Here is a 23,295-nt window from a genome sequence, read left to right on the forward strand (position 1 = left end):
TAAATATACGTTTAGCTACCATCAAGTTCAACAAAGTAAAATCATTACAAGCACCTTTTATTTGTAAAAGATTTAATGTAAAACCGAAATTGCTACATGGTTACTGCGTACCTGTATGTACTAAAAAATGTAAACAGAATGAACATCAGGTCTGTTTAACAGCATTTAAAAATCAGATTTTTCCTTTAAAAGAATCTCTCCTTACCATGACAATTATCTGTGTTTTCCACTGCCTTTCCTCTCAGTGGCATCTAATGTAGATATGTTTTGAGTTTTCTGGAGTTTGTATCCTCATTTCTCAATCCATCTCAATGTTATTATGGCTCCCTTGCCTTTGTGGCATAAAACCGCAATGGTTCCTACAAAAATATACCCTGTGTAAAGAAACAAAGGTCTGACATGTTTAACTACAATATTTATGTAATATCAAGCTCCCATTATCAAGGAAATTTGTAAGCACTTCTCGTTGAGCTAGCTCATCAAAACATTGGTTAGGGTGTCATGTGGTGCAGGCCAGGGTATTTACTCTGATCTATTTTGAATGATATGCTTCAGTATATTTATTTGAGTTCGGAGTGCATTCTTGGAATGAACACTTGGCTTAAATGCGGCTCATATTTCTGACCAATAGCGATAGCATATCGACCCAAAAGAACAGCACCTCTGACATCTGGAGCAGGAACCTGTAATTACACAATCATTTATGGTGTACCCAACATGATTCATACCAGTTTTAGTAAGGAAATAAATTATGAATATTACCATTGCCTAGCAACAGATAAATTTGAGAGTATGAGTGCATAGCTTATATGAAGAGATATGGGTTGGGAGGATCCCACAGCTTCCACGTAGCTCAATACCACACGTGTGCAATGTGATATGTACTCATGTTGTGATAATGCAACTATGTTCCCACAAATTTGCCTGTCCTATATTTTTATACAGTATGTTGTTATGGTAACAGTGTCTTGCTAAAAAGGTTAAAAAAATGCCACCGCCCAACAGGGCGTGACTGGGACAAAAAAGGGCCCTTGGCATTTTTACTCAGACCGGCCCACCACAATGGGTCGGACACAACCAACCAGTACACCATCCTTGCGGTCCCTGTAGATATGCATATCTACTGTTCCATTCCCCCAAAACCTACAAAGCTGAAAACTAAGTGCCATGGACCAGTGTACCAGTGCAAGTGGACCAGTGTACTCACTCTCTCTTGACTGACTCCCTGGTGATAGACCTATACCTACTTGTGGTGTGATTCGCGCAAATTAAGCGTTAGTAAGGGAAGCCAAACAATCCAATAGTGGGATAAGACAGCGGGGTATTACAGAGCTCGCGCCGCACTGACATGTCATCTGCGCGATTCAATTTCCTATCGCCAACCGATGGGCAGCGTGGCACCAACCAATCCGCTGCAAAGACCAATTAAAACATATACAATGTTCATTTGGCGCCACTCATTTACATTTTACCCATAAACCTCTGCTATTATTAACATAAATAGTTGAGGTAAAATGGCTAGGCGCAAAACGTACTACAATAATAAAATAAATTACCTGAACATGTTAACTGTCCTATATAATTTCCAAGAGGTCGGCGTGCTCCTCAAGACTACGATATTGGAAGTCATTGAAGTTTCTGCTTTGTACAGGTCTTTCCGTAGCCTCTATAGTATAGAGTCTATACATATGTGCAGTTCTTCAAAGTATCGATGCAAAACACTACCGTTTACTTGTACACTATTAAAGATAATAATAAAAATATATTATGCATTTCATCTTGATTTCCTTTGTCTACTGTAGGGAAAAACTGATAGACTTGTGTAAATGTAAACAAATGTAAATGTTTTTAAGGAATGAGGGGTTTCTTTATTGTACATTTGAGTGTACGGTTTGCGCTGTTTAAATAACGTGTGCGCTGACGAGGAGTCGGCTGGCTGGGCGATTGAATCGTGCAGATGACATGTCAGCGCGGCGCAAGCTCTGTAATACCCGCTGTCTCGTCCAACTTTTGGATTATTTGGCTTCCCATAGTTTGCGCGAGTTGAAAAATCTGAACTTTGGCGAAAATGTGCGCCGCGTTTACAAACCAGGAGCTTGCTCTAGTAGGGACGTGATTATGACATAGCGAGCGGAGGCAGGAATCCGAAACAACAATGAAGGACTGCGCCTCTGAAGGATTTGATGGACCCTGACATGGCGCCGAACGAGTCTACGTCGTTCTTCAGCCTTCCATAGCACATAATGCGCAGCTATTGGAGCTATAGCTCTCAACTAAATCCATGTCCGCCATTTCGCAATTAGACTGGCACCGCCTGACAGAAGCCCCTCCATGACGCGAATGAAGCGAGTAAAAGCAAAATGTTCAAGCGTCCAACTAGACGCTAATAGCGCGATTTACTGCGTTTGGTGTGAACACTCTATAAGACACTGACTGCATCTGACACGAGAAACTGGGAGGGGTGGAGTCTGTTAAGAGATGATTGGGCCAGCCCAGTGTCAGTATGGAAAATGAACCAATGGGCCGCTGTCCCTGCTTAATGGGCCGGACTTTGGCCGATTAAAAAAATATAATATTATGTTATATCGGCCCCCAAGTGCGTCGGCCCACCGGGCATTTGCCCGGTATGCCAGATTACCAGTCCAGCACTGCCGCCCAATGATCTTTCCCTGCTAAAGAATATTATGTCTTTCTTGTTTTAAAGGGTTTTGGGCACTTCGGCTGTACAGGCTGGGGACCGGCTAGCCAAGCAGCCAATGCAACTACCCATAAACTAGGTTTAGAGACCATTTAAGAACAACAAACTAGCTTGGGCTGGTTACAGCTACTTTTTTTCTGCAGAGTTCTTTAAGAAAATTATATATTTTTGTAGCTCTTGGAAACACATTTGGATCCAGTTGAGGCTAGTGGGTTGGGAAATGCTTGGAATTCACCTTAACACCTAATGAGAGCTCAAACACACACGAACAAATTTGTGTTTTCTTTAAGACTGAGAATATCTCCAGCTGAGACACTGAAACGGAGAGGACACTTATCACGTTGCAGGAGTAAACACTGATGTTGGTTTGTAAGACGCACACATATAAAAACACGTGCACACATTTTGTTAAGGTTTGGCAGTGTCTACAGGCAGCATTCCATATCCACATTGCGGAGTCACAGAGCCACACACAGAGATACTGCAACGGCAGAGGACGGTGGAAAAGTTGAGGAAACGGTATGACACAATCTTCCTGAATGTTCGGCAACCACTAAATAAAGCTCTTGATTGTTTCAGGTGGAACAGTGAAATGAGAAGATCAAGAAAAGATAAACATGTACGACCATGAAAATAAGCTTGATCGTGAGCTGCTCCGGCTATAAGCATTACGCAGAGAGTATGGATATAATTTTATCGTCTGGCAAGTGCAACAAGAAAGAAAAAGAGAGAAAGAACAGATTTTGGCAGGGAGCTTGTGTCTAAACCACCGCAAACAGGCCTGACGTTCACAAAGGTGGTCATGATAGCCACAGAACAGGCCTTAAGCAGCTCACTGTGCCCACACAAACCCTAGCAATACACAGCTTAATTATTTCAAACCAGGACAAAATATACACATGTAGAGTTTGGCTTTCTGTGGCTGTAGCAAAGGAAATTTAGATTTGAATGTCAGAAGATTATTGTCAGAGCCTTGTAGGAGAGATATACAGATCAAAGCTGAGAAAAAGTGAGACAGAAAAAGAAAAAAAAGAGACAGAAGTTGCTTTAAGTTAGAGAGAAAGGCTGCATCCTCATTGAAATAATACTTCATAAATTACCTTATTCTAACTGAAACAGCCATTCTCAGGCAAAGCGCACACACTCGAAAGTGTTAGCATGATGCTCAGCTAACATCAAAATACTATAAACATAAAAATACACAACATACATAAACTGTCTACAGAAGTCACAAAAACAATAATATTTGTGTCAGGAGTAAGCATGGATGTACCTGCCATGAAATAGGCTATAGTTATCTTTTTAGTTTGTAAAGATATTTCTATATCCACTAACTGTGATTATATATTAAAGGTATAGTTCACCCATAAATACAACGCCGGTACCCGTTCACTTCTATTTTATGAACACAAAACCAATACAAGTGACTGGCTACGGGCATTGTTCGGTTACAAACATTCTTCAAAATATCTTCTGTTGTGTTCTGCATCAAGTAAATCATATTGGTTTGAAATGACAAGAAGGTTGCTTGTTGTCTCTCGCAATGTGCAGGTTTATTGGCGCAGCATGACTGGTGATTCACAACATTCTAAATACAATAGATAACATAGAATGTCGATGTTTTTTGGCATGTGTCGGACAGTAGGAAACACCCTTTAGAACCAGCGAAATTACATCGCATACCTTTTGGAACAGTTTCGTGCGGGGAGAAAATGTTTTACGTAGGCAGCTCACTTGGTTTTTCAACAGAGCCAGAGAGAGATAAACTCTGGCAGTTCTTATTGCCTGTTGCAGCAGTTCTATAAACCACTCCTTAAGTATCTCAATATGTCCACCCCGTTACTAGCCAACGGTCTTAATACGGTCTCCTCTGACCTTAAATTACTGTGTATGTGTGTGTGGATGTCCGAGAGAATGAGATCCATCTGTGGGTGCTCCCTGCATGTGCTTCAGCTTAACCCTTTAATCAGAGCAGTGTTGCGCTTGTGTCGGAGGCAGAAGAGGACGTTCCTCTTCTAAACAAGTTTTATGCGGCTGCTACCCTGCATCCATGTGAAACCATACTTTTTGTGCTTAAAACCCTTCTAGTGCTGTTAGTAAAGTTGAAATTGGCAAGTTGAAATTGCCTGTCTAAGCCGACCGAACAGCTTTGTGTTGTGTAGGGTAGAGTTTCTGAGCACAGGGCATGAGAATGACCAGCAGGACATGTAAGTAGCTTACAGCGTTGCCAGAAAGCATTGGGGATGGAATGCACTTCCTCTCGGTTTTAGCACTGACGCTTGACCACTTGGAACTGCGGGACTCATTAATGAGAGTCTTTTGTTAGAAGAAACAGAGTGATGAGGGAGAGGGATAGTTATGTAGGTTATGTAGGCTTGAATACAGAGGACTGAGATAGTATGGATTGTTATTGAATATAGTTTTTTTCCTTTCTATTTTCAGGTTTCTGAAGATGAGTTGTAAACTGTAGGTGTTTTCCACTAGCATCACCAAATGTTAATATCTTTAAATTTAGCATCGTATTTGTGTAGTCATTATTGTTAGGTTATCCACAAGCCCCAAATGCTGCAGGAGTAAGCACTCAAAACATGGCCTGACACACGGCATTCTGGTTTCAGCTTAGAAAATAGCTCCAAGATAATAAATATTTAAACACCAATTACATTAGCCCATGAATTTTGACATTATGGGATGTTACATAATCCTGGGCAGGACAACAGTGAGCAGAAGAGCGTACTTCAGTGCCGAAGGCTGTTTCCTGATGTCCAGGGGGGATTGGCCAAAGGAAATCCCAATTAGGTTAGGCTCCAGGCTTTTTAATGACATCAGCTCTTGTCCCTGCCACATGCGTGAACAGACATATTTTTCATCTGGGACTCCTGTTCCTTCCTTTAAATGCAGGCATGGTTTATTCAAAGTTGAATAAAGTTGTTCAAAGTGGATTTTAAATACTTCCAAATCAAATCCAAAAGTGCATCTCTGAAAATGTTATTGTATAATCATTTATACATTTGTTCATTTCATATCTTATTTGAATAATTTGGTTAAAACTGATCATTCTGACATGATCTCCAGTTGTGGCCAAAAGTCATGCCCAACTTTGAAAAATGTATTTTATGTCCTTGTCTATTATTTTTATTCAAATATATGATTAAATATGTATGTAAAAGATACTAAATTTCCTTACAATTTAAGGGGTAGAAAAAAATTACACAAGTACATTGTAGCCAATGTTTGTTCTATTTCGTTTGAACTTTCTCATGCTTTTTTTGTATATTATTAAAAAATCCATATTCCCTGATAAAAGCTATGTTAGTTTTACTTGTTTCAAAATACCTCTATAGACATAACTTTTGGCCAATACTGAAGTCACTATCTTTCTTTGTATTTCTTCAGTTAAAAGATCGGTTAGAACTGTTAATATTACATTGTGTTATATAATTAATAGTTCTGTTTATAATCTAAAATAAAATTAGAGAGATTTATATTTAATTTTTATCTGTCAACTATACATTCCGATCAACAGTTATTAGATCACAAAAAACATTCCTTTAAAGTGATTTTAAATATTTTATAACTTTTATAACTATTCAAAGTATACTGTATACATAAAATTAGGCTTAGATTTTAACACGGACAATGAATGCAAAACATAAAACTGTACCACTGGATTGTTTTCTTTCCCTATGTCTTATCCAACCCAGGACACCAAGTGGAAAAGAGCAGCCACTGGTGCCCGCTTAAAACAACAGGTGCATGACATCTGTTTATGTGTGTGTTTCTGTTCTAATCCCTTTCGAGTGACAGATCATCATGTTATTTGATGAAAACGCTTGCCTCTCACTCTTCACCCTGGCGACTGTATCAGCAGCTGTCTCCTTGTCAATCGGTCCACCTGTTTTATCCAACAGAGCACCCGCTCCAATGCCAGAATACCCGTAAGGCAACACTAAACCTCAACATTAATGCAAGATTCTTCTTGCTTGGCCGTTACATTTGAGAGCACTACTATCAGCATATCACTTTGCCCTTTGCAAACCCAAACATTCACTGTACTAAAGCACGCAAGTACAGCCACAATAACACCATAATGTCCTGATGTGTTACCCAGCCTACGTACTCATAGAAAAGCAAATGCGCCACATCAGACGCAAGCAACTCAATCACTGCAGAATATTTTCCAATCAAACATCAGCTCATCAAAACACAAAAACCCACAATATGTGATTTTCCTCTCCATCACTGTAAAACTCCATAAAAGAACACATGAAAGATTTCATTTGGCCCGTTTTAAAGCTGTTGTTGCGATTATTGATTATTGTTGCAAAACTGGAAAAAGGTCAGGACTCAAATCACAGCTTGTAAAAGGCGGAATCTGTCGCTTGTTTTTAGTCTTAATAGGCAACAGGGTGCCTCAGCAGTGCAGTACCAGTTGTGGCTGGGGTTCAAGATGGAACCTTTAAAGGCCAGCGAAAAGACATCTACGATGTGTAATCTGTTTTGCACCACAGTGATTGTAAGACATAATTGGAGCCCTTATTATGGTGGAAGGCCTCATGGTTTCTGTCAGTGTTGTTGTTGTCTTTGAGTTAACATGTAATGCTTTCTTTCTTCTGCTTTGATGTTGGCCCACAAATACTCACACACACACTCACACCCATGTGGAACTACAGTAGGCAGCAACCTTTATTATTGGGTTGAATGTGGATGAAAGTAAGAAATTGACAGATAGAAGCACACTTTCCAATTTATCTAATGCACACGCCTCTTACATCTGCACACATGGCATTGCTGCGAAGCATAAAACAAAACTGTCAACCAAGCACCAAGAAAATACTTTCTCATAAGTAAAAGTATAATTCTCAGGTTAAAACTAACCTTTTTTTTAAATAACCGCTTTTATTATAATTTTTATGTCTAGGGTATAATGGCTAGGTTCATGGCTAGGGCCATCATAAGCACCAGGACGATTTGCCATTCGATGGAAATAAAATTGACCCAACAAAAAACCCAATGCTGGGTTACTATAGCACTGACCCATTGTTGGGTTATTTTAACCCAATTTCTGTAATACTTACTGTAGTGAGGTAGGCGGGACGAGAGCCGGGATTCGAGGCCGGTGCATGAGTGATAATGAGCCTCAGCTGTACGCGCACTGGTCTGGTATCATGGAGGAGATCGGGAGCATAAGAGGACGAGCGACCGGACCGTCAGTGAGAGAGGACCAGTCCTGGAATTTATGTTGTGTTTAATTGTGTTTGTATGGCCGGCAGTCGACCTTATGGGAGGTATAATTAACCAATCATATATGGCAGTTGCGTCAGTGGCTGGACTTCACAGTTTTACGGCAGTCGGTAACAGTTTATGTTGCACAGTTTCGCAGGGATTTGTTTGTTCATATTGTCAATAGATATTGCACAAGAAAAGAGATTGTACATACTGATATCCTTATTGTTTAAAATAGACCACATGGCCATAACTGATATTTTTTTAAGTTATATTGTATAAGGCTGTTTTGCCTTTATTATGATAGGACAGTGGAGCGGTGACAGGAAAGTGTTGGGTAGAGACAGGGGAGCAGGATCGGCAAAGGACAGCACAAGGTTTGTCACGAGCGTACTAGCACAATATGTCGCCGCATTTACCACCAGGCTTTAATTTATTTTTTTAAATCTGGAGGTTATAGAAACCACACCTTTTTATTTATTTGTTTGTTTATTTGACCTTATTCATTAAATTGATGGTCATGATCAACAGTTACAAGTCATTACATCAAATGTGTGTATTTCTAACATTTTATTTTCATTCAACAACAAATATACAATTTAATAGTTGTGCTACCAGCTAAAACATGTATGACAGTGGAATGTTTACATCTTGAAAAGTGGTCTATATATCTGTAAAATAATGAACATAATAAAATCTATATTAATATTGTATTATTTTTGCAGTGTTTATTGTGGTACCAGGACTATTGTTATTAGGCTTTAATTTGCAATTTTTCTTAGTTGGCAAGATAAGCTCATTGTGATTCATATTTAGACATACTATACTTACTTTATTTTATACCTTTAGAACTAAGCCTTCCAAGCTATAAAAAGCATCAGGGAAGTCCTGTTACTTGCTTGGCATTTTATTGTCTTATTTTATTTAGACATAATACTTATTGTCATATAAAAGCTCAAGTCACACTTTTGGAGGGCAAAGCTGGAAAAGCCACGTTGACCCCCGCTGTTGTATTCTCTTCCACAACTTGTCGGACCAGTTACTTATTCAAATACCACAGCAAATCACTGCAGCTGTAACTGCCCTACCTTGTCAACCCTCATCTCAGTAGCGGCCAGTTGACGCACACAAAATTATTACATGCCACTTACGGTAAATCTTTCTTGACTTTTACATGTGGGGAAAAGTGAATCAGAACCAGGTCTTTTGACTTTTGTCTTTTAAAAACTTGTTTCCACTTGTTTTCCACTGGATTATTAACGGAACACAACTGTGCCCAATCGCTCCTTACCAGGGGCATTATAGTTTTCACTGTGATTTACACCAGCCATCTTTAGATGTTATTCGTATTGACGTCAACTAATAATAGTGTTGTTATTATGATTAAGTATTTGGCAAAAAACTGCATACAAAGAAAACAGCTGGGAGTTTTAGAAGATCTTTGGAGGGAAAAGCAGTGCAGTTTTAGAAAGCACTCCAAGAAAAGTTGTATTTTATCAGGATGCCAGCCACTCCTCTCTCTGTCCAACTCTTGCTTTCCTACTAGTTAATTTATCCTACTCTGAATTTAGACAGGTGAGGACAATAACCAAAGTTTGGATTAATTTTAGTGATAATGGAATCCAATGATCTCAGTCAGTTGATTCAGTTGCTCAATGAGTAAGGGTTTTGTATTTTATGCATGTTAGCATGTGTGGGCATTTTTTGTGTTGTTGATTGACCCTGGCTTGGGCTTCCAACTTTTTTAAGCATATATTTTGGGGGAAAGAAGAAGCAATATTGCCATTTACAGGGAATTGGAGATACCATATCTTGTGCTTTTTTGCCCTTACTTAGTGAAACTTGTCAACATGGCATCTCGCGCATAAGGCCAAAATAAGCATTTCCATTGCAAAAAGGCTTTGACTTGTAACTTTTTACTTAAAATTATTTTATTTATCTGTTTTACTACAGAGATCTTTTTGAAGGATATAGGTTTCCTTAACTTGTAATAGACGTAGGCTATGGTGTCGACCTTGATTTGTTGCATTTTTTAGGTCTTCCTTTTGATGCGAATACTCTTTTTCACTGACATATCTCCTAAGTGTTGAGGACTAGTGCTGCTTTGAGCCGACATTTAGTATGAGTAAAATACTCAAGTACTGTTAAAATCAGATACTCTAAGACCTTTACTCAAGTCGTTTTGGAATTTGTGACTTGTAACTTGTAAGGCTGCAAGGTATCTGTACTTTTACTCTAGTATGGTTTTCAGGTACTCTTTACACCTCTGCTTCATAGAATATATTATTAAAAGAAAGAAGAAACTTATGACATTTGAGAAATCATATATTAGTTTTGTTGTCGGTTTTTTGAAAGTTACAATCAGGATTGAGAACCGCTGGTTAAGATTCAGGTTTTTTTACTGAATACAGAAACTGCATTATTTTCTGGATATTTTGGTAAAAACTGTACTAAAATATCCTTACAGTGTTATTGTACTGCTGAATGTTGTTTTAGCATTCTGTATTGCATGTGATAAGAAAAAAGGACTGTTCTATTAACTTCTATTGTAAGAACACAAAAAAAGCCAATGGGGACCAACGGTTTTCTGTTACCCACATATTTCAAAATATCTTCTTTTGTGTTTTGTAGGGGTGTCTAGTCGAATCATACATGCGTGTTTGTTCCCTGTAACAACGCAAGGTTGTGGTTTCGAAAATTCAGTCTAAATAACAAACGTTGTGCATTTAAACAGACAAAGTGTCAATTCATATTTATATGCCCAGACATTCAGTAAGTGATAAATGTTGGGAACCGGTGTACACATTCTATTGCGAGTCATCTGCAGGTGGTGAGGAACATGCTACTTCTACGCCACTGCCCATATAATCAAATTGGCATGATCCCCATTGCATAAGATTCGACTGTGAGATTGGTAGTCGAATCAGGCTCCTCTTATCGAAGAATCGAATATTTGACTATTTTATTCTAACATTTCTGTACTGTAAATGCAATTTACCAACTGTTACTGAATTGCATTTGCATCCCATATTACAATTTATTCTTGTAAAGCAAATTTCTTTAGCAACATGTTTACAATTTATCCCAAAATGTAAGGACATTATATATTTTTATACCTTTTAGTTTGACTAGGTTTGCGGGGACAAAATGGTTACGAAAACAAAACACACTTATCGACTGCCGATTTAATCTGCTGCTGAGTCTCACCCTCTAAAACTAAAGAGATTTTGTCTCTAAAGGCCATGACTGAGCTGTTTTTTGCTGAGTCATAGTCCTTTTTACTCCCTCCCGCTCCTTCACGCCTGCCACTCTCTGTCCAAAAAACACGGTAGCTGTTCGGGAGCTTTAATAACTAACGTACCCACCTCCTCACCACCTCGCCCCTTTCCACTGGCTACTCAGAGCCATGCCAGCGTGCTGGACCAAGGATTCCCTTTCTTTTTTTACTTCTTCCACCGTTCCGCTACTTATTCCCCCTTCCGTCTGTTAGCGGGCCGTTAGTCACCCACCCACTCGCTTCTACGAAGCGTCCCCATGCCTTCATCCAATTGTACATTCAGGGATGCAGCCAGGCAGACTCACTGGCGCAAGCTTTCAATATTTTAGTCGCAAGTCTGTAAGATGACAGGGATAATGATTCATTGTATACTTAGTATTGCGCACATGTGACCAATTTTCAACATTGCTTATGCTAAAATATGTTTGACGTTTATTTACCTAAGCAGTTTATTCATTTTTTATGCAAGATGTGCTTGCTCACCATTCGTGCAGTGTTGTGAAGACACTCATGTTCACATGCACACATTCGCGTCATCAATTAATAGCAGTTGGCACTAGCTGAGCGGGTTACCACTTCCTGCTAGGCTTCGCTTTGCAAGTTGCTGGCATTCAGTTTGGCTCTTTAATACTTTATTATTTACGAGAATAATTATAAATGGAATTTGGAAATCAATATTTTACCCTTTTTATGTTTTTTAGCTTTATATCTAGTTGTGAGTCACGGAACATTTGCTCTGGCGCTCCAAAAACGCTAGTCACCTGCTTCTCAATGTCCTCACGCTCCTACAAAGCCAATGGAAAGAATTGTTCCATCGTGCTTTATTTCAGTTTTTTTGCTATGTCTCAGAGACCACGATCTTCAGTTTTGCTGGCACGTGTGGCAGGAAAAGCCGGGAACACCACGCCCTTGCACCTCGTAACTGATGACGTAGGTTCGAGCGAGTGTAGGTTTTAGTCACCTAGCATGATTCTGGTACACTTTTACTGCAGGAAAAAGTCTAAATTTAGCACAGAAATGAGAACAGCATGCTTGTTTTGTGATATGACCCTTCACAAATGAACACTAACTACTGCGTCATTTATGCACTATGGGGAAAAGGTAGAGGAAAAATTTGGAAAGAAAAAGGGAATAGTTAAAAAAAGCACTATAATAAATTAGTCAATTTAATCTCATTACAAAACAAAATAGTAATGAAGCTTTGCTGAATGTTTCTGCTGCTTTTTGTCTATATAGTGAAAGTAAATAGTGTGCAGTTGTCAAGATTCAAAAGTAAGAAAAGCAACATAAATGTAGTCCAACATCTCACATGCTATATTTCAAGTCGTGAGGCTGTACAGTTGCATTGTTCAGGAAAAAATATTCTCTATTATTAAACACATTATTTTATATCCAGATATGACATGTCAAAGAGCGTGATGCTACGTTTGATATCAATAATGCTGCATCTTAGTTTTGACTATGTTTATGATTTATTTATAGGTCTATTTGGAGAAAAGAGAAGCAGGAACATTCTGCCAAACTCCTTTTTGTGTGTGACCGAACTCCAAAGCAGATTTTTTGCTGAACTGTCCCTTTAAGAGGTAATTTTTGCTGTAAAAAGAAAGGTTTTAAAATGGATAAACATGACTGCTTTTTGTTTGATAGGGCTGGATGTTTCTAATGAGAGCCACTGACTTAATTAAGAATATTAATGCAAGATGTTTCAATTCCTGGTTTATTTAAGCACTCAATTTTGCCCTGTTTAATTCTCGTTGCCTGTTCAATTCCTTTTGCCTGTTACTCTTTTTCTGAGATCTCAGTAGGCAAGGCTTCTGTGGGCTCCTTAACCCCCTGAAAGAACTGTCCAAGAGCTTCTTACATGTTAAAATTGACATTTGTGCATTAGGCTGACGCTTCCATTTAAACCAACTTGCCATGCATTTGAGCTTCACGTTTTCTTGAGCGAAAAACGGACGCATTAATTGGAAATCATACCCATGGCCTTGGCGTTGCTAGCACTGCGTTTTTACAGTTGAGCTACAGGAAAGCTGTTTGAGTTCAAATCTCTTATACATGTTTTTTATGTGCATCATCCTGGTGTAAAATTGACATGTAAATGATAATATACAGCCTGTCAGATGTTCTTGCAAAATGAGTGATCAGCAAAATCTTTCACTTTGTTTTTCAGTAATCACCAGCTGAATGTACATCTTGCCATACGAATAAGTGTACACAAAATATAGTTTTGAGGTAAATCTTGAATTGTTTTCTGTAAATAACGTTTTATTTCATTGTAATTCTAAGTGAAACATCTACGCATCTGAGAAATATCAGACCGCTGGATGGCACGATTGACCAATCTTAATGAAGGGTTTCAGAGAGCAAGAGAGGAAAACTTGAGAGAACATGGAAAGTTGGGATAGAATGGTAGGCAGTAAGTGTGAGATGGATAACTGTTGATGTGTGATTTGGAAAGGATTAGGTGTTTTAAAAAATAACCTTTTTGTCCAAATGGGCATGAATGCCATCAGCAAACAAAGTGACCTGGCAGAAGAATTGCGCCGTAACCGAAACCTGCATACAATTCCATCCATTAAGGCAAAGACAGAATTATTTTAATTGTTTAGGTGGGGGGGAGGAAACAGACTGCTATAGTGGGATTTTGGCTCCTGTTTTCTATAGCACTCCTACGCAACTTTCACTGTCTCTTTTTCTAATTTATATCTTTCTCTCTCCATCTGTCTAAAAAAAGTTTTCTACACCACAGTCACTCCTGCCCAGACTCATGCTGACTGAAAACTCAGATGTATTACACAGCTCCTGCCAATGAAACTATGCAATGCTGCATTTGATAGAGACAGAGTAACAGAGTGGGAAAAAGACAGTTCTGGAACACGTTAGGAGAGAAGAAAAGATCATACCATGATCTAACTTGTACTGACAGCACTTGGGTAGTGTGTTTGTCATTTAAAGCTCACCCATGACAAAAATTGAATGATTGTGTTGAAATATATTGGCATTAACTTTGATACTAATAACCAAGATTATATGGTGTTAATACTACACATATGATAATATCGTATATAATTCAGGGTCCAATTTATGGTTGACGCTACAACATATAGGTGGTTTTGCACCCATTTATCATTTTGCCTGAATAACCACAATGGTTACAAACTCTCCCTCTCTCTCCCTATGTGGCCCAAAATCTGTTGCATTGCAAATGTACAAATAATTGGTGTAGTCTAAGTGACCGATTAGAAACACTTTCCATACGTTTTTTGCATCATAAAAATAACACTTCTTATGTGAATGGGGGGACCTCAAATAACAATTGACATCGGCAGTGTTTTGTGTGTCCTCTTAAAACGGGGTTACACACACCTACAAACAGAAAAAAAGTACAAAACCAAAAAAAGCTTTTTTAAGGTGAACTAGCCACTGGAGTGGTGCCCTTAAGAATTCCTTTTTGTACCTACACAAATCATAAAGTATTGCAGAACCCATCGTGTACTTAAAGTCCCAGTGAAATAAAAAATGACTATGCCTATTTTTTATGAATTAATGCAGCGTTTATTGTAATTAGTTTATCAAAATGAGTCATTCTCATTTTAAAATTAGTTTGCCCTCATAATCTGTAAAATCTGAAAATGCTCTTACTTCCACTAATGACTATCCATCTTAAATGACGTATGTTAGATGGCTATTGTCATCCCTGCAGCCAGTTCCATTTAAAAATGGAACACTTTTATACATCCAATCAAATCATAGAGAAAGACGAAAGCCACACCCACTATGTTTCTCATTATAAATTCCATTTCATTCGGAAATGCATAAAATGTTTTGTTTACTTAATGTTTAACTATACCTTTGAAGGTACACAGTAGGTCTTTAAAAACAAAATTATGTTTTGTGCCTGTAGAGGTACAAAAATGATAATTTAAGGGTACCACACCAGTGACAGTAAAAGGTACATTTTAAAGATACATATTTTCTATACTTATTGTCTGTGCAAATCAAGGAACCATTAATACCAAGCAAATGCAACAGGCACAAAGTGTAAGGTCACAATTTCAATGATAATTTTGTTTGCTCCGGCGGATTTCTTTTTTGGCAGACGCTCTTTGCCCAAATTGTCTCGCGTACATTGTGTTTGTAACAAGAAATCAAATAAAACCTGTCAACTTCAATAAGTTCAAGTAAACAAAACCTGATGACATCCATGATTTGAAGCACAGAGTAGGGGTTTGTAAGTTTCCTGCAGGTTTCTGGGTCCAGCTCAAAGCCTGGTCTCATCAGCAAACTCCAAGTCAAACAGATCACAGAGAGAAATGTCATCGATTCCGTGGCTCTAGGGCAGGAAAGGCAGCCTTCTACAACTACAAGGCCTCTCCCTTTTGTCTTTCCTGTAGCTGTGAAGAGTTCATTCGTAGTATGTGGAAGTTAATCTGAACTTGTGCTGTAGTCCAAATTAGCTTGAATTACTGTTTGCTTACTTGGGTATTCATGTGGGTGCCCCAGGACAACTTTCCTACACCTTGCTGTGTCTGATTCAAGAGTCTGGTCCAATAAGGGCTTGCCCTTGGCCTAATTGCTACAGCATGCATGCATATGCACATATACATTAGTCTAGAGTAAGGGAGGTTGAAGGGTTGCACTTGACATTGACCCGCAGGCTCCTTAGAGTTTGCAGAACGTGCGCATCTGTGTATACATGTGTAGCCCCCATTCTGACTGACAAATTACACGTGGACTGTTTTACTTCCTTCATCAGCTCTTTATGTGCGTACATGTGCATGTGTATCCTCATGGTCTATGCTTCACGGAGGGAAAATAAACTGACCAAAGGGCCTCTTTTCCTGTTGCAGTTCAAATCTGCTGTGGTATTATTAGTATTAAATCTTAATTAAGTCACTCAGGAGTACACATTTTAAAATGGATTCACCTTCATGTTACATAGACAAAAACATTATCATAAAATTATATGAAACTAAGCCATATGACTGGTGCATTATATTGTGAGTAACAGACTTAAATGTATGATTTTTCTCTTGAGTTTTAATATTCTTGTAGTTTTCGATTCATGCCATACTCTCAAAGATCAATTACACTTATGTTCAATATAAAAATGCATCATATTGCTTCGTTTAAAAACAATGAGGTTAAATGTCACTGGTTTCTGAATGCCATGTGACCAACTGGGATCACAAATTATACTTTACAGCTATTGCAGATGCAAATATTATCAGTGCATAAAGACGAAAAATTGACCTCTGTTCCACATTTGTATTGCTTTGAAATTAGAAAATACCTAATGTTGTTTAAATATGGTATTTTATTGTATGGAAAAGAGATGTTAAGATTCTGCTTACGTCTGTGCTTTAGGGAAGAAATAACAATACTGGGTTGGAATAGCATGGGTTGAGTAAATGATGACAAAATATTCATTTTTGGGTGAAGTATTCCTTAAACCTTTTCATTTGATTCAGTTTCGTGTAACAAACATTTTCAACTGAATCCAGATGCCTGGACGAATGTTAGTCCACTCTGCAATTCATGTTTGCTTGTCCCTGGACCAATCTCAATTTTAGTTGCCTGTAGAGATAAGCGAGAACCAGACTCAGATTCAGACCCAGAAATTGCCATATGTTTTTTCTGTAATTAATGGAAGTTGCCCTTTGTAATTCGCTTGCTGGCCTTTAGCAGGTCCTCATGAAAGGTTAAGCTTTGGCTAAAAGACGTTGGCCGCGGCCAGCTTTTCCCTTAAGAGAAAGTTCAGCCAACCGCAAAAATGCTGTCATTATTTACTCACCAACATGTTGGTTTCAAACCATATGACTTTTATTTCGAATTCAAAAGGTAAGTTACATATATTTAGTCACTGTCCAATAAAAAACAAAAAATTTGGTACTTTTGACCTTTCAGCCAGACAAGAAGCCAGTCATTAAACTTATTTTCATCTAAAATAATGAGTGGAAAGGAATCTTAAAATGATTAATTTAGCCATTGATAACCTGAGTTTTGGAAGTACAAACAATTAGATTTAGTTTTCAACTCTCATAGACGGCTATGTTCACGGTTGCGTTCCTAGCCCGAAGTAAATTTTTGCCTGGCCCGCAGTTTTTTTCGTTTATCAGTATGACAAGTGGCTGATATTGCACTGACTCAAAAAGCAGTTAAACTTAAGGTGATGAGTAGACTAAAGTTTGGCTCAGGATGTTGTGCTTGTCTCAAAGATTTTTTGAACTGTTCTGGTAGTGCATTTAAATTGAGCCAAATAATGGTTATTTTCTTCTACTGGTAACCCAAAATAATAATGGGTAGATATCGTTTTATCTTGCTAGCTAATGTAATTCACTTGTTATTTATTTTGTAGATTATTTCTGAATTCAAGCAGGGACTCAATTGTTATTGATTCTTTGCTGCAATCTACTAGAAATTATGGTTGTTTATGTTTTTGCTGTTGAAACCGTCTATTGGCTGCTTTTCTGCATTATTCAAAGTTATACATTTTTAATAGTTATCTTTTTTTATAATTTTAGTTTCTTAATGAAATATATTAATATGTTGGCAGATATACAGTATATTTGTCTACAAAGTCTAGGGTTCTAGGGTTTTATAATCACGAAAAAACATACGAGTCAAGTTAACATAGACTGTTTGGTTACGTATTTTTTTAATAAGTGGTTCATACTGTAGAACAGGTACATTTCTTCCCATTTCCAGAAATAGACAGAAACAAGTACCAGCACAAATTGTGATACATTTAATTGATTATGATGAATTATATTTATCTGGATCAAATTCATGATTTGGGGAAATCATTTACGAGCAGGCAGCAAGAGTCAGCATGATTAGGGATTCCGGTTTATGAGCATGAACTACAAACAATATAATATAAAGTCCTGTGATATAACACGGGACGTTAAGCGTTGGTGGCTGGAGCAAAAATGTAGGGGGGCGACAGGAACAATAACCTACAAATTACACCATCAATAATGTAGGACTGAATGTAGTAATAAACTGCCAGCCCCCATGAAAAACACTGGGGTAAATATATTTTAAAATAAACTCTAGTCTTAGATGATAGTGTTGATGTATAGTGTTTAACCACACCATAGCAAGAGAAGAGCACTGTAATTACTATACTGCACTACAATATGTCATGGTCGCAACCGCTTGAGTATTTATGGTAGTTCACAATTATTAGCGTTTATTTGTGTAATGAAGTCCGGCGAACGTATATCACAAACTTTAATTAAATAAACAAACAACAAGCCTATTTATGTCTGTGGTTTGACCATTATCTATGGATTTGTAATAAATGAATGTTAAAAGGAGTTTTGGGCTGGAAATTCTGTAATGTATTTCATAAATAGGTCATTACAAGTACTATATATATATATATATATATATATATATATATATATATATATACATATATATATATATTTATTTATATATAGTTTTATTGCTTTGTTAACTGCCACCGCGTGATGTGTTAAAGTCGCGTTCGTTCTCGTGCTGGTTTTGCGTGTTATTGGGAGATTATTGAAGGCGTTTCCAGCGTCAGTTTAAGTACTTAAACTTTAGTGCTCTGTCCAGTTTGTGGGATAAGTATTTTTGTTGCATCTGAAGATTCAACTAAAGCGCGTAAGTGTACTCGGTTAATCTTGTCTTATTGAGTTAAAATGCAGTTTTGTTGCTTTGTTTAATGCTGCCATGTGACGCGTTGAAGTCGCGTTTGTTCTCGTGATGGTTTCGCGTATTATTGGGAGATAATTGATCGTGTGTTCTGCTGAATTCAATTGGGTGAACCACCACTGCCGTTCATCGCGTGAAGACTGAAGAGCGTAAAGACCATCAGCTCTACCTACGTGACACCACCGAGCAAGGACACGGTCAAGACAATTGAGTATTGCACTTAAGTATTACCTTTTTGCACTTCTTAATACATTTTATTTTGACTTGTATATTCCTTATTCTCCGCTTTAGTTTTCAAGTCCCTATTGTCAATACAACTTATAAATCACCTGTATCGTTGTGGCGAGCAGGGCAGGACCAGAGCCGTGAGGGAAAGGTGCGAGGCCGGTGACGTGAGTGATAACGAGCGTAAGCTGTGCGTGCACCGGTCTTGCATCTCACGAAGGAACTCCGGAAGCTTAAGAGAAAGGCGACAACAGCACAAGCACAAGCACAAGAGAGGACGAGGACTGGAGTTTATGTTGTGGTGTATTATGTTTGTGTGGCCGGCAGTCGACCGTGAGGGAGCTGCCGGCATTTTAAGTTTGTTTTGTTGTTTGTTTATTTTATTAAAAGTTGTTTTATGTTCGCCGGTTCCCGTCTGGGCTTCTACTGTAAACAAAGCAGATTTCATTACAGCTATTCTGGTCTTCCAGAATAATTATATTCTGGTCTTCCTCTTTTAGCACTTACTGAAACCTGGATCAAGCCATAGGACACTGTCACATGGCCGCCCTCTCCAATAACTACACTTTCTCCCACACCCCAGGCATATCAGGGAGGGGTGGAGGAACCGGGCTACTTATTCCTAACGACTGGAAATTCAAACAGCTAGCACCCTTGTGCGACAACATTTCATTCGAGTCTCATGCTTTTACTCTCATCCACCCTGTTAAAACTCATGTTGTAGTTGTCTGTTGTCCCCCAGGTCAGCTTGGACTTTTCTTGGAGGAGTTGGATGCGCTTCTGTCATCCTATCCCGGGGATGGTACTCCTCTGGTGATACTTGGAGACTTCAATATCCACCTTGAAAAAGCACAGGCTGCCGACTTCAACAACTTGACTGCGTCATTTGACCTGCTGCACACATCAGATAATTTCTTCTTCACTCTTGATCTCAACCTAACTTCTCCAGACACTACACATGCTTTCCTACTGGTCACATTCTGGCGCAACCTACGTTCCCTCTCTCCCTACTTATCTAGGTCTCTACCATGCTCCCTCCCTCTGAAAAGCTCTCTCTGTTGGATCCTCACAGCGCCACCCACACTCTTTGCTCCGCACTAACCTCCTGCTTAAACAGCTTATGCCCTTACATCGAGGCCATCTCATGCATCTCCTTCTGCCCCCTGGTTATCTGATGTTCTCTGTGAGCATTGCCCCATGTTTAGGTTTGCTGAAAGAAAGTGGCGACTACCTGCCCGCTAGATCCCATTCCCACACATCTCCTCCAGGCCATCTCTCCATCGGTTGTTCCCGCTCTGACCCACATTATCAACTCATCTCTCATCACTGGTTAATTTCCCACTCTCTTTAAAGAGGCCCATGTTACCCCACTACTTAAGAAACCCACACTTAATCCTACACTGTTAGAAAATTACAGACGGTATCTCTCCTCTCCTTAATTGCTAAAACTCTTGAGCGTGTTTTATGTAACCAGCTCTCATCCTTTCGCACCCAGAACAATCTCCTGGACAGCAACCAGTCTGGTTTCAAGAGCGGTAATTCCTCTGAGACTGAACTGCTCTCTGTCATTGAAGCCCTGGGACTGGAAAGAGCCGCCTCTAACTAATCTTTTCTTATCCTGCTGGGTCTATGGGTGTCTCTGGAATGGTCCTACAATGGTCCAGGTCCTACCTCTCAGATAGGTAATTTAGAGTGTCCTGGAGAGGTGAGGTCTCTGGGTCTCAACATCTCGACACAGGGGTGCCTCAGGGCTCAGTGCTTGGTCCGTTGCTATTTTCTGTATAAATGACATCCAAGGCACGCATAAAATTCAAGACTCTGCCCCTGGCATACAAGACCACCACTGGTTCGGCACCCCCTTATCTCCCCTCGCTAATACTGATGTATGTACCCGCCAGATCCCAACGCTCTGCAAATGAACAGCGTCTTGTGGTGCCATCCCAAAAAGGTAAAAAATCACTCACGTACCTTCTCTGGACCGGTTTCACTTATGTGGAATGATCTGCCCGCTGCTACAAGATCAGCAGATTCTTAAGCCATCTTTAAGAATCGTCTGAAAACACATCTCTTTTGTCAACACCTGACCGATCAGTTCTGACTTCTATCACTTTTCTAAAAAACATTTACAAACTTAACTCTGTACTGTGGTAGGCTATAAAGAGTATTGTTGTCCTTATGCTGTTCCAATTGCTTCCATTGTTTACCTCATCTGTAAGTCGCTTTGAATAAAAGCGTCTGCTAAATGACTAAATGTAAATGTAGTACAAGAGCCGTTCCCAAATCAAGTTCAATTTATGAACTTTTGCCTGAGGCCATACCAGCCTAGTCTGTTCTGCCTAAGCCACCAGGGGCTCCAATTACCGACTCTGGTTCTCGCCTTCAACTCTGCTGACTCTGCCCTGCCTCCGCCTTCAGTCCAGCCACCTCAGCTCGCTTGGCCCTGGAATCCGCCCCTGTCGTGCCCTGGCCTCGGCCTTCAGCCCAGTCGGCTCCACCTCCTGCTCTACTGTCTCTGCCTCAAGTTACTTCTGCTCAGCCCTGGTCTCCTCCTGCCTCCATTCCACTTCCCTCCTGAACTGTTATTTTGAGGGCATTATGTCACAGCCTGTGGTTGACGCCTCGGGTCTCCATCTGAGGGCGCCATTTTACTCTGTATTTCTGCCTGTGTTTTAGTCAAGGACTATGCATTGTGTTTTGTGATTGTCAACCAGTTTCACATGTGTCCCATTTCCTGTCTGTCTTCACTTGTGTATATATTGCCTTTGTGTTTAGTTCGGAGTTGTCGATCGTTGTTTTATGTTACACCCTTGTTTCCCTCGTGAATTTTTGGATAATACCTATGTCATTCTTGGACATTGTTACTCTGTTGTATTTTATAAATGGATTTTAAACTGCATTCGGAACCTCTTCCTGATTTCCCTTTCCCTGTTTGTAACAGTAGGAGTGTATGTCTGTCCCTAAAGTGAATGAAGAGAGTGTTCCACATTCCATTAGGTTGTAAAAGAGTCTTACGTTGATGGTTTGGTATAGTTTCTGCATCTGGGTGTTTGAAGTTTTGGAGGATAGACCCCCTAGTGACTAGCTTGCCGGTTGGGTGAGGGTGTTGTAGTCATATTTAAGATATATAACTAGTTATTGCATATCTGATCTTTCTTAGACACTAAACTGTATACCAGTCTGGTTGCATAACTTTTTTTTTGCAGATTGAATTGCCAAATCAAGAGGCTACCAAAAACAGACACAGCAATATATTCATTCAGACCACCTTGCCCCTGTGCACTTTTGTTCAGCAATTCAGATGAGTTCCAGCAGTGTGTATATGTTAATATGTGTTCATTTGTTCGAAATTGGCATAGAATGACTTGTTTTGAACTCTGAAAAGGTATTTTCAAGTCAATGTTTGTATATGTGAGCATGTGTGTGTATGCCTGTGTGTTAATGCATGTTTTGTCATGTGAGTATGTATGTATTTTTGTGCTTCTCACTATGGCTATTTGTTATGGTGGTCAGAATGAGAAAACTGTCTTAAACAGGCAGTTGGGAGGCGGAAGATAGCATTTGTGGTCAGGGTTGAATTATTGACATAGTCCTGGCGAGACCTTACTCCTGTGTCTCCAACAAATCCCTGGGCCTGGAATTTGACCCACTCATTTACATGCATACTGAGAATATGCTTTATACCAGTCCAGTAATGCACACACAATGTTCCAGGGGGAGAGTTTCATTAGGCCCGTTCCGCAGTCATGTGGAGCCCCTGGCTATGGGTTTTGGACTGAGAAGCGAGTGGGATCAAGTAAAGTAGTATGTCAACTTCTTTTAGATTGGGTTGCATAATCGTGCAGCAGTCTGTCTATCAAAACATTCCACAATCTGATTAATTTTATTGGTTGTGATGTAGCGAGGTAGACGGGTCATCGGTAGAAGTTGTCCTTGTACACTTTATTGGGCAAAGTTAGCGGATTTTGCTTGTAGATGCGTTCAAGAATTGATGTCGCCTCAGAAATGTGGCTTAACAGCACATTTATCTTCATTCCCTCTTAGCCTTATTTTTTGGACGTGGCCCTGTTATCAGTATCTGCTGCCAGCCCTTTTCAATGTGAATGCAATGCTGTTTTTCATTTTCAGAGTATCATTAGGCCTTCAGATTCATTGATTCCTGATACAAGCCCCTTCGGTTGGAGCC

General features: G+C 39.3%; 1 long non-coding RNA gene across 1 annotated transcript in view; it reads left to right on the forward strand.

Annotated features, from left to right (window-relative positions):
- The window catches only part of LOC306905808, a 66,301-nt gene that overhangs the window by 28,691 nt on the left and 14,315 nt on the right, over positions 1 to 23,295 (forward strand). The window contains exon 2 of the long non-coding RNA XR_013787775.1: positions 12,684 to 12,784. This is a non-coding gene — a long non-coding RNA (uncharacterized lncRNA). The remainder of the gene's footprint in view (positions 1 to 12,683; positions 12,785 to 23,295) is intronic.

This window comes from Barbatula barbatula (genome assembly GCF_947034865.1).
Source record: "Barbatula barbatula genome assembly, chromosome: 16".
NCBI classification, from domain to species: Eukaryota; Metazoa; Chordata; class Actinopteri; order Cypriniformes; family Nemacheilidae; genus Barbatula; species Barbatula barbatula.